This window comes from Mytilus californianus, unplaced genomic scaffold (genome assembly GCF_021869535.1).
Source record: "Mytilus californianus isolate M0D057914Y unplaced genomic scaffold, xbMytCali1.0.p SCAF_56, whole genome shotgun sequence".
Classification (NCBI taxonomy): Eukaryota; Metazoa; Mollusca; class Bivalvia; order Mytilida; family Mytilidae; genus Mytilus; species Mytilus californianus.
Window position 1 is genome coordinate 1063810 of NW_026262708.1, and position 9791 is coordinate 1073600.

The 9791-nt window shown below is 33.0% G+C and overlaps 1 long non-coding RNA gene across 1 annotated transcript; it reads left to right on the forward strand.

The window, feature by feature from the left end:
* Positions 1-6606: 6606 nt before the first annotated feature.
* Positions 6607-9026, forward strand: LOC127703925 (uncharacterized). Its single transcript, XR_007983128.1, has 2 exons — positions 6607-7143; positions 8740-9026. It is a non-coding gene; the product is annotated as an uncharacterized LOC127703925 (long non-coding RNA).
* The last annotated feature ends 765 nt before the right edge of the window (positions 9027-9791 follow it).

The window sequence follows — 9791 nt, forward strand, 5'->3', positions numbered from 1 at the left end:
ATTTTTCTAGTTTCCAGACAATAACTTGTGTTCAAGTGTATGGATCTCTCTGAAATTGTACTGCAAGGTACCATACCACAAAGGGAAGGCTGGGATTGAATTTGGGGGGGATTTTTTTTTTTTTTCTTTTAAAATTTTGCATTTTAAGTTGGTTATTTCTGATTTATATTTAAAAGCAAATAATAATGATATGGTAGGAGATACACACCAAAGTATTGTGCAATAGCAAGAAATTTTCAATTACACAGTATTGCACAATAGCAAGAAATCTTCAATTGCACAGTATTGCGCCATAGCAAGAAATCTTCAATTGCACAGTATTGCGCAATAGCAAGAAATATCCAATAGCACAATATTGCGCAATAGCAAGAAATTGTCAATTGTACAGTATTGCGCATAGCAAGAAATATTTAATTGCACAGTATTGTGCAAAAGAAGATACTTCATATAAATTGCTTATTTCTTGACCAATTTCAATGGGGTTTTATTCTTGAATTCTTGGGGTTCTTTAATATGCTGAATCTAACCTTGTATTTAGTTTTTGGATCCCGTTTTTAAATTGGTCCACATTGAGGTCCAAAGGGTCCAAAATTAAACTTTGTTTGATTTCATCAAAAATTGATTTATTGGGGTTCTTTGATATGCCGAATCAAACCGTGTATTTAGATTCTTAATTTTTGGTTCCGTTTTCAAATTGGTCTACATTAAGGTCCAAAAGGTCCAAAATTAAACTTAGTTTGATTTTAACAAAAATTGAATTCTAAGGGTTCTTTGATATGCTGAATCTAAACATGTATTTAGATTTTTGATTATGGGCCCAGTTTTCAAGTTGGTCCAAATCGGGGTCCAAAATTAAACTTTGTTTGATTTCAACAAAAATTGAATATATGGGGTTCTTTGATATGCTGAATCTAACCATGTATTTAGATTTTTGATTTTTGGGCCCCGTTATCAACTTTGTCCACATTGAGGTCAAAAGGGTCCAAATTAAACTTTGTTTGATTTCATCAAAAATTGAATTCTTGGGGTTCTTTGATATGCTGAATCTAACCATGTATTTAGATTTTGGATATTGGACCATAATAGGTGAATGTCCAATTTAAAATTTTTAAGTTCTTAGACCACATTCATTCTGTGTCAGAAACCTATGCTGTGTCAAATATTTAATCACAATCCAAATGCAAAGCTGTATCAAGCTTGAATGTTGTGTCCATACTTGCCCCAACTGTTCAGGGTTCGACCTCTGCGGGCGTATCAAGCTGCGCCCTGCGGAGCATTTTATTTTTATTATTTCACCAGTGACACTAGCCAATTTGGCGTCAAAGAACTCTATTGTTTCCGTCAGCAGGTTTGCACGTACTGTGAACTCTTAGGGTCATCCACATCTCCTGTAACTTCCTAGGAATAAATTGTTTTACTACTAACATCAGGTCGATCTCGTTTCATTCTTTTGCCAAATTTGTGCAGAAACTACAGTTCATTACATTAGTCAATTCATTAAACTGTAACCAAGGTCTTCCTGTTTTCCATGATAGTTGAAAGTTTCTCACTCTTTTTTGGTCGTAACTGGCGTCCCATTGTATTTCATCAACGTTCAGTTTAATTTTTTTGGCAGGTTCTTGGACTCCTTCCATGAATCGCCACATATTAAAAAAAACCGTCAATGTTGTTATTATGCTTGAGATATTATATAAAATAGTCTTGATTTAAAGCGTTTTAGTGATCGGTCTCAAAGACGCTTTAAAGAATTAATATTTGTTATGTTATTCCAAGCATTTTAAAGACCCTTCAAAACTTAAATAGCACGTTCAGCAACCAGCAAGCAATATAAAAAGCGGGCATATTTTTTTTTCTTTATATGTCGAATTTCAGATTTTCATTAAGTTCCAAGACCTCGAATTTGGGTCCTGGAAATAATTCATTCAATAAAATGTCCTTGGGGAAAATCCGGCTTTTCATTGAATATTGACGCATACTTCTTCCATCATTTATTGTTCATGAATATGACAGCTTTCATTCTGAATTGTTACTTTTAGATTGTCTCTTTTCTTGTATCCTCAGATGGCTTTTCCTTTTTAATGTTTAAAGACAAATTAAACATTAAATACGTTCTGACTTATCATTCAATTGTACTTCCTTCATATGTCGTTTGCATGATTTGTTTGAATTATTATTTTTCGTTGTACTTCATGGATTCGTCATCAGACCCTAGTTCACTTTCTGATACTTTTGGTGATTTTACGTCCTCAGACTTAGACGGTTCTTCAACGTAGTCTAAATATTTAGATCGACTCTCCTTAGCAAAGTCTTAGCAACTGGTACACACCCAGGTAGCTATACATCCTATCAGGTTTTGTTTGATTAAATATTGAAGATCAAGTTTGTCGGATGTCCTGCATACATTGAATTTGAACTGGGGTCGTGTAGTATAGCGGCATGTTCGTGTGAACTGACTAAGAATTTCAAAGATATTGTCCGTTTCGATCGTTCTACTGTTTTCTTGAGATAATTTAGCTTTCTGTTATTGGTCAAAGTTATTTACTGTTCGTGTCTCCTTTGGGTCTCGGTGGCCGAGTGTTCTAAGTAGTTACTACTGTAAATACCTTATTATGGAAAGAATAATAAGGTTTTTACCTTTGATTTTGCATTCACCAGGATACAATAGGTGTTGTTATCAGCTTTTATCTTATACACACGGTAAGGTTTCATTTCAAATTCCTGATATGAGGAAATTTGAACTCTACGCCCTTAGTTAACATTAACGGCCATTACAGTGTAAAGAGAAAACTTTGTTGCTTAATTTTACTTTTATGTTCCCTCTCTTCCTTCAGCTGAAAGATATAAATTGTATTTTTGGGAAAAAAATATTCAGTAACCAAGCAATTTCAAGAATTCACTACTACTAATTCTACAAATCATTAGATATTGAAAAAATGAAATTCCTTGTTTTTATCTTTAAAATCTAAAAATGAAGGGTTTGATATTTTTCAAAAAACTTAACATCAGAAGTATAGGGCATGATTTATCACCTCATGTTCTTCATATCCTTCACAATATGGTCTTCAATGATATCTTCCTTCGCATCATGATCTGCGATGTTCTGTTCATGTGCAGGTTCTGTGGTATCATTATCTGGCTTAAATAGTGCATTCACACAAGTCAGGCTGCATATCAGTTCATTTGTTATGGAATATTTGTGTTTTATTCATTGTAATGTAAGACAAGGTACATACGTTCAAATGACTAACTAAAGTTCCAAATAGACTCCCCAAATCATATTATTACCTTTCTATGCCCACTATAATGCATGTTTAATTTTAAGTTCCCACTGGAAAATGATCGCAATCATAACGTCGGAGAGCAACAGCAAGCACTTCAAATGAATGTATTGGTTATAGTTTTGTTCATTTGTCTGATAAACGGTCTATCCATGTAGATGAATAACCTCTGATAGCTGTCCATATTTAAGAAAATTGTTGATATGGTTATAAATTTATTGCGTAGAAGCATTTAAGAATCTTAATTCAGAACTATATAGCAGAAATGAATTCAACCATTTTATGGCAAGGGGATTTAATCGAAAGGAGGTTTGTATATTTTTAATATACAATGCACTTATGTTAATTTTTTTGGCTAGTAATTTTTTGAATTAAAAAAAAAATAAATGATTTCTGTGGTCTATGGAAAGAATAATAAGGTTTTTACCTTTGTTTTAGCCTTCACCAGGATGCAATAGGAGTTTTATCAGCTTATATCTTATTTGGAACTTTGGAAAGTTGAACCCTACTCCATTCGTTAACATGAAGAGCCATTACAGTGTAAAGAGTAAAACTCCGTTGCTTAATTTCACTTTTTAATTCCCTCTCCCTTCGGCTGCAAGATGTAAACTGTGTATTTTTCAGGGCTGCCAACATTTTGTAATCAGAATGAGTGAGATTTCCACGGCATTTGTACGCGACAAAATAGTATCTTACAATCAATGCTAGGTGTTTGATATTTTTCGAAATTCATACAATGAAGTGCTGGAGGGAACTTTGAACTTACCTGAAATGGACTATAAAAAAGGATGCAATTTTAATTTTTTATTTTAATACTTTGCCAGGAACATAATTGCCATGCATTTACTAGTATATTTGCCTTTGTAACATACAGATTAGCATATTTTTCTAGAATTGATTGAGCTGAAATATTCGAAGATGCCGTACTTAACTGGTGAAACTATTTTATTGATTATTGTTTGCTTTACGCCGTATTAGCACACATAAGCTATATCGCGGCGAGAGCTTATTCGAATATTAGAACCATTTAAGGTATATTTTTAAAATCAGACCAAAAGGTCTTTCAACAAACTAAAATTCTAGACTAAAGCAAATTGATTATTTACAAATAAAAATCAACACTGAGATACGTGATAAAAAATTAAAATCGTTTTAAATATAACAACATTTATTATATTTTATAATATATTCCAATTTCTTTTAAAAATGAAACAATATTTGTAAATGGAACATTATTAAATAAATCATACATATTATTGACATTGAAATGCTTGTTACAAATACCAGCAAAGTCATTACAATTAATTAAAACATATTTAATAGTATACTTGCAGTTACAAGGTACACATTGTGGTTCATCATCATTTTTTAAAAGAAACTCGTGTGTCACTCTAGTATGACCAATTCGGCATCTAGAAATAACACATTGAACTTTTCTGCACATAATATTATTAAAAGGTTTACCTAAATTAGGTTTAATTTCATGTAATTTGTTACCATCACTCTTACTCCATTCATTTTTCAAAATATTAAAAACATATTCTCTAATATTAGATGTCCCCAAGGATGACTGGGGAATAGAAGTATGGTCACCATTGGTCTTCCTCCGACCGGCAGTAAAACCCGTGCTAAAGTGGGGCGTCCGTTTGGCTGTGCGGGATGTACAAATTTGCAGCCACGTCCGGTCAGAATGGGGACGTTAAATCCGATGCCTCGTGTAAAGAGAGTGCCACGCTCTTTGCACGTTAAGAACCCTTGCAACAACTCTTTGAGGGGTCCGTAGGTGACCTGTTGCAAGGCTAAATTTCTGTCCCTATCCAATATACCCTCATTTCCCGTGGCAGTCTAAATTTCTCCGACCTCAATCCCAGACATCTCTATTACAGAACCTACCTATTGTATTTATTGTTAATTTGTTGTCGTCCTGAATATGCATGAAATATTTGCCACTGGACGTTAAGCAACCAACAATCAATCAATCAATCATAGAGCATAATTGGAGATACAAATTGAAAGAGTCTGTTTATGTACAGTTGTGTAAGTTATCTTAGAAAATTTAATTGGTCCCAAATATTTAATTTCACGGAAAATAAATAAATAACAAAGTGATTTTGTAGGTCCAGTATTTGGTGTCACAAGGTGGTCACAGCCATTCAGACTGTATAAGAAGGATGATGAAAAAGTGTGGCACCAATCAGTTATGGGCCAAATACAGTTTAAAGGGGCAAAAGGGGAAAGAGGCATTCACAAGTCACCCTTTGTGCAGGATAATCATGAGTACGTTGATAAAGAAAAGATGTGGAATATTTAAAACCAAGTGCCATTAATATAGAATGGATTTCTCATCTGACTTTAATCTCAAAAAGAATTCATGTGATAAATATGAATATAATGTTTCTCACTCATCCAGAAACAAGAGTGCAAAGTTATATAAAATTAATTTATATGTAGGACTCAAATCTATGGTGGGTCCCAGATCTACGGCAGAGTCCAAATCTATGGTAAATATGACGTCATGTCATCCCAAATCTATGAACATGAACAACGATGCAAACATTAGAATCCCAATTAGAAATGAAAGATATTGTTGAATATTTAATTCACGATTTGTCAGTCCTGCATTGATATCGCTATCATCTAGCAGTCTAAAGAGTTGTCCAAAGGTTGTGTTATTTACTCCAGCACGTCTAGCAAATGTAAGACTTAATATTGAATTTATCATCAAAAGTATGAAAGAAATATCGCTGTAGGAAGGTGCTTAGAATAATATTATGTTTATATTGATTCTTTTTATATTATTGTTTGTTTATGTTTAGAAATATATCCCGTGTTTATGAATCATACTTAAGTATTAGTAAATCGTGACAGAAAAATTATGTCACATTTCTACACCAGACTAAAATAGGATTGTTTATATCTCTATATATACTCAACAGTTCATAATCAACATTGATGACTTGATGACAAACTGTCTGTAAGAAAGATAACACTGGATGTTAACAAAGGCAACACATTCTTAAATAATACAAGAAGTGGCATACCTGTTACAGCATGATGTATATAACATGTATAAACCAAAATGATCAGTGTTGTACTAGAATGAAAATAATTGTTTTGTTTAAGAGTGTTATCATAAATATATTTAAATCAAGAGTGTTATCATGAATTTATGTATGGACCACTATGTTTAATCAATTTGTGAAAGAGAAATCTACAATTAATTTTTGTAATGTTTACAGTTTTAAAATGCTTTTTGAATGAAAATTCTGTTTATATTTTTGAGTTGAGAAATCTGTGAATGCAATTAAGGAGTTGACGTCCCATATGGGTCAATATCCCTAATGGACCTTGAGATGAGGAACACAGATTTATGACTCTCATTAAAAAATTAGTCCGCCATACAATCGTGGAAGATGTGATTTTAAAAATTGACATAAATGAACTAGGACTGGTGTTTTATAGAGCTGATGTGATGTGAAAAAAAGTATAAAAAAATAAACCTGAACAAATAATTACAAAGGACATATTTTTTAATGATTTTTATGGTCAGAATTTAGGGATTATTTCCTGAGGAGAGTGACATTTTTCACTATCGTTCGGGGTTGGGCACTTGACGGGAAAACGAATCACACTTGCCACCCCGAAAATCGCACCACACATGTGCAAGTGTCTCAGCTTCAAAATGAGCCATCATAAATATCCAAGTTTACGATATGGCCTGAGCAACAGAAGAAAACGTTAACATTACCGCCTATGTAGAATCTATTACGCATATTGCCCCAAATTGTGGCCTTGAATTTCAAAGGTGATGGAGTGTTTCATGGCTCAGTGACCACAATTTAGGATGATAGCTGCTGAAATCAAGGTCAGTTACACTTTTTTAGTGCTAATTAATCAAAACAATACAAAATGGCTTCCCAAACTTGTGATTTTTATCAAAAGTATACTAATTTTTTGTTGTTAAATAGCATTGATGCAGAAAATGGGTCATGTAAAATCTGGACAGGGGCCATTCAGAGGAAGAGAAATTATATTTTAGGGATGCTAAATGTGGCTTATCCAAATGGAAAAAGGACAAAAATGAATGTTGCACGCTTGGCAAAAATGTTACAGTTAAAAACAATTGACATTGATAGAAATTTAGATGCCTCGCACCTCTGCCATAATGCCTTGTGTGTTAATGCTGACCATATAATTTTTGAGCCCCATGATTTAAATAACCACCGTAAGGTCTGTGTAACTTCACAAAAATGCACCACTCATGAACTGCATGGCACAACATATCCTAACTGCATGTTGCATCTTAAACTGTGGTTTGTTCTATTTTTAATTCTAAAATTTAAGTCTCCGAGGTGACATATTGCACACTTCACTATGCATGAATCATTTACTCAAATACAAGTTTCTTACACTGCTAAATTAGTAAAAAAATGAAAATGGGATAAACGCCCTCCCTCTCACCCTCCAAGACACTGAAACAAACATGCATGTTTATATTAACCTGAGGTAACACATTTTACGGCTTGTTTCACGAGTGTTTACCTTTTATTGACATAGGAGGGGGAGTAACTCTTGTTGTTTACAAATGTATTTTTAACTGTGTCAGGAAATTGGGACATTCAAACCACATGAACCAACTAAAGTAAGCATGCTTTAAAAGAAATCTTCAATATAAAAACCAAACAAATCAAACAAAAACTACAAAATTATAAAATTAGGATATCAAAAGTAAAATAAAAAGCTAACAGAACTGAAATAGTTGCAAATGGAAGTAAATATGGACATGATTTTATTTTATTTTATTTCCTTGTATATTGTATCAATGAATGTGTGCATGATAGGAAAAATAAATTTTTATGCAATACATGTGTGTTAATTTGCATGTATGATGCTGTGTGTGGTATGTTTCAATGTCAATACACTCTGTAAGATGTGTACAACTCTAAATTATGATGTCATAATGCAATGACGTCACAAAAACAATGACGACACAATGTACTCTTCACCAAAGAAATAACCCATTATCCCGCTTTCAACACACATACAAAAAAAACCTCTAAAATTCTTATTCCTTGATGGATTTTGAAAACAAGACTAGTTTTGGAAAGGTCTGTGACTAATCTTTACAGTAATGAACATATATTAGAGATATTTATTCAATAAACAAAAAATATAATAGAAAACAAGACTATCAGGATGGACAAATTTCTTAAATCTGATAGTTTTTAAGTGAAAAACACTATATTTACATGATTTATCAACAAAAAATGAGGATTTGTAGAAAGTCTGTAAGGTAGAAGAGGCTTATGAATTGCAGTTATACCAATAAAAGTTAAAACAAATGTTTAAAATGTAAATTTATAACATATGCTTATTGTGTTTTTTTCTTCCTTAAAAAGGATATTGAACAGTTATAAACATTGCTACCTAAAAGTATTAAAATAAGCTTATTTTATTTCAGATATGGCTAAAACTTCACAGAATTGTTCAGAAATGTGTACTAAAGGGATACAAACTGCAATATAAGTGGAATCTGACATAAGCTGATCTAATATGGGTCAATATCCCTAATGGACCTTGAGATGAGGAACACAGATTTATGACTCTCATTAAAAAATTAGTCCGCCATACAATCGTGGAAGATGTGATTTTAAAAATTGACATAAATGAACTAGGACTGGTGTTTTATAGAGCCGATGTGATGTGAAAAAAAGTATAAAAAAATAAACCTGAACAAATAATTACAAAGGACATATTTTTTAATGATTTTTATGGTCAGAATTTAGGGATTATTTCCTGAGGAGAGTGACATTTTTCACTATCGTTCGGGGTTGGGCACTTGACGGGAAAACGAATCACACTTGCCACCCCGAAAATCGCACCACACATGTGCAAGTGTCTCAGCTTCAAAATGAGCCATCATAAATATCCAAGTTTACGATATGGCCTGAGCAACAGAAGAAAACGTTAACATTACCGCCTATGTAGAATCTATTACGCATATTGCCCCATATATTGCGAGCAAAAGTTCAAGACAGTGCTCGAGCAGATATCACAGCAAATCTGAGGGAAGGAGAAATGTTTTTGGTTGCAGACTGGGCCATAAAGTTTCTCCCTCGGGAACTTAGGGAGGGCCAAACAGATTGGTTTGGCAAAAGGGGAATCAACTGGCATAGAGCAGTATGTGCTACAAAAAAAAGCTGACAACTACATACTTGACACATATGTAGGGACTCTGTGGGAACGTCACGTCAATAAACTCATATCTGCCGTAATGCATAATTGTTGTTATCGACGTTGGTAAAAATTACAAAAAAAACCTTTTTCATTCAATGTCAGCTAAAAATAAAATATCACAGGAAACTTGAATTTTAGTTCTTCAAACTAGGCTAAAAGTTATGAACTTTACCTTTTTGTATCTATATTCATAACAATGTGAAAATCGGTAATATTATCCATAACGTTATCATATGCAACAATTTAATATTTTATCGGTACCTATAGCTATTTAAC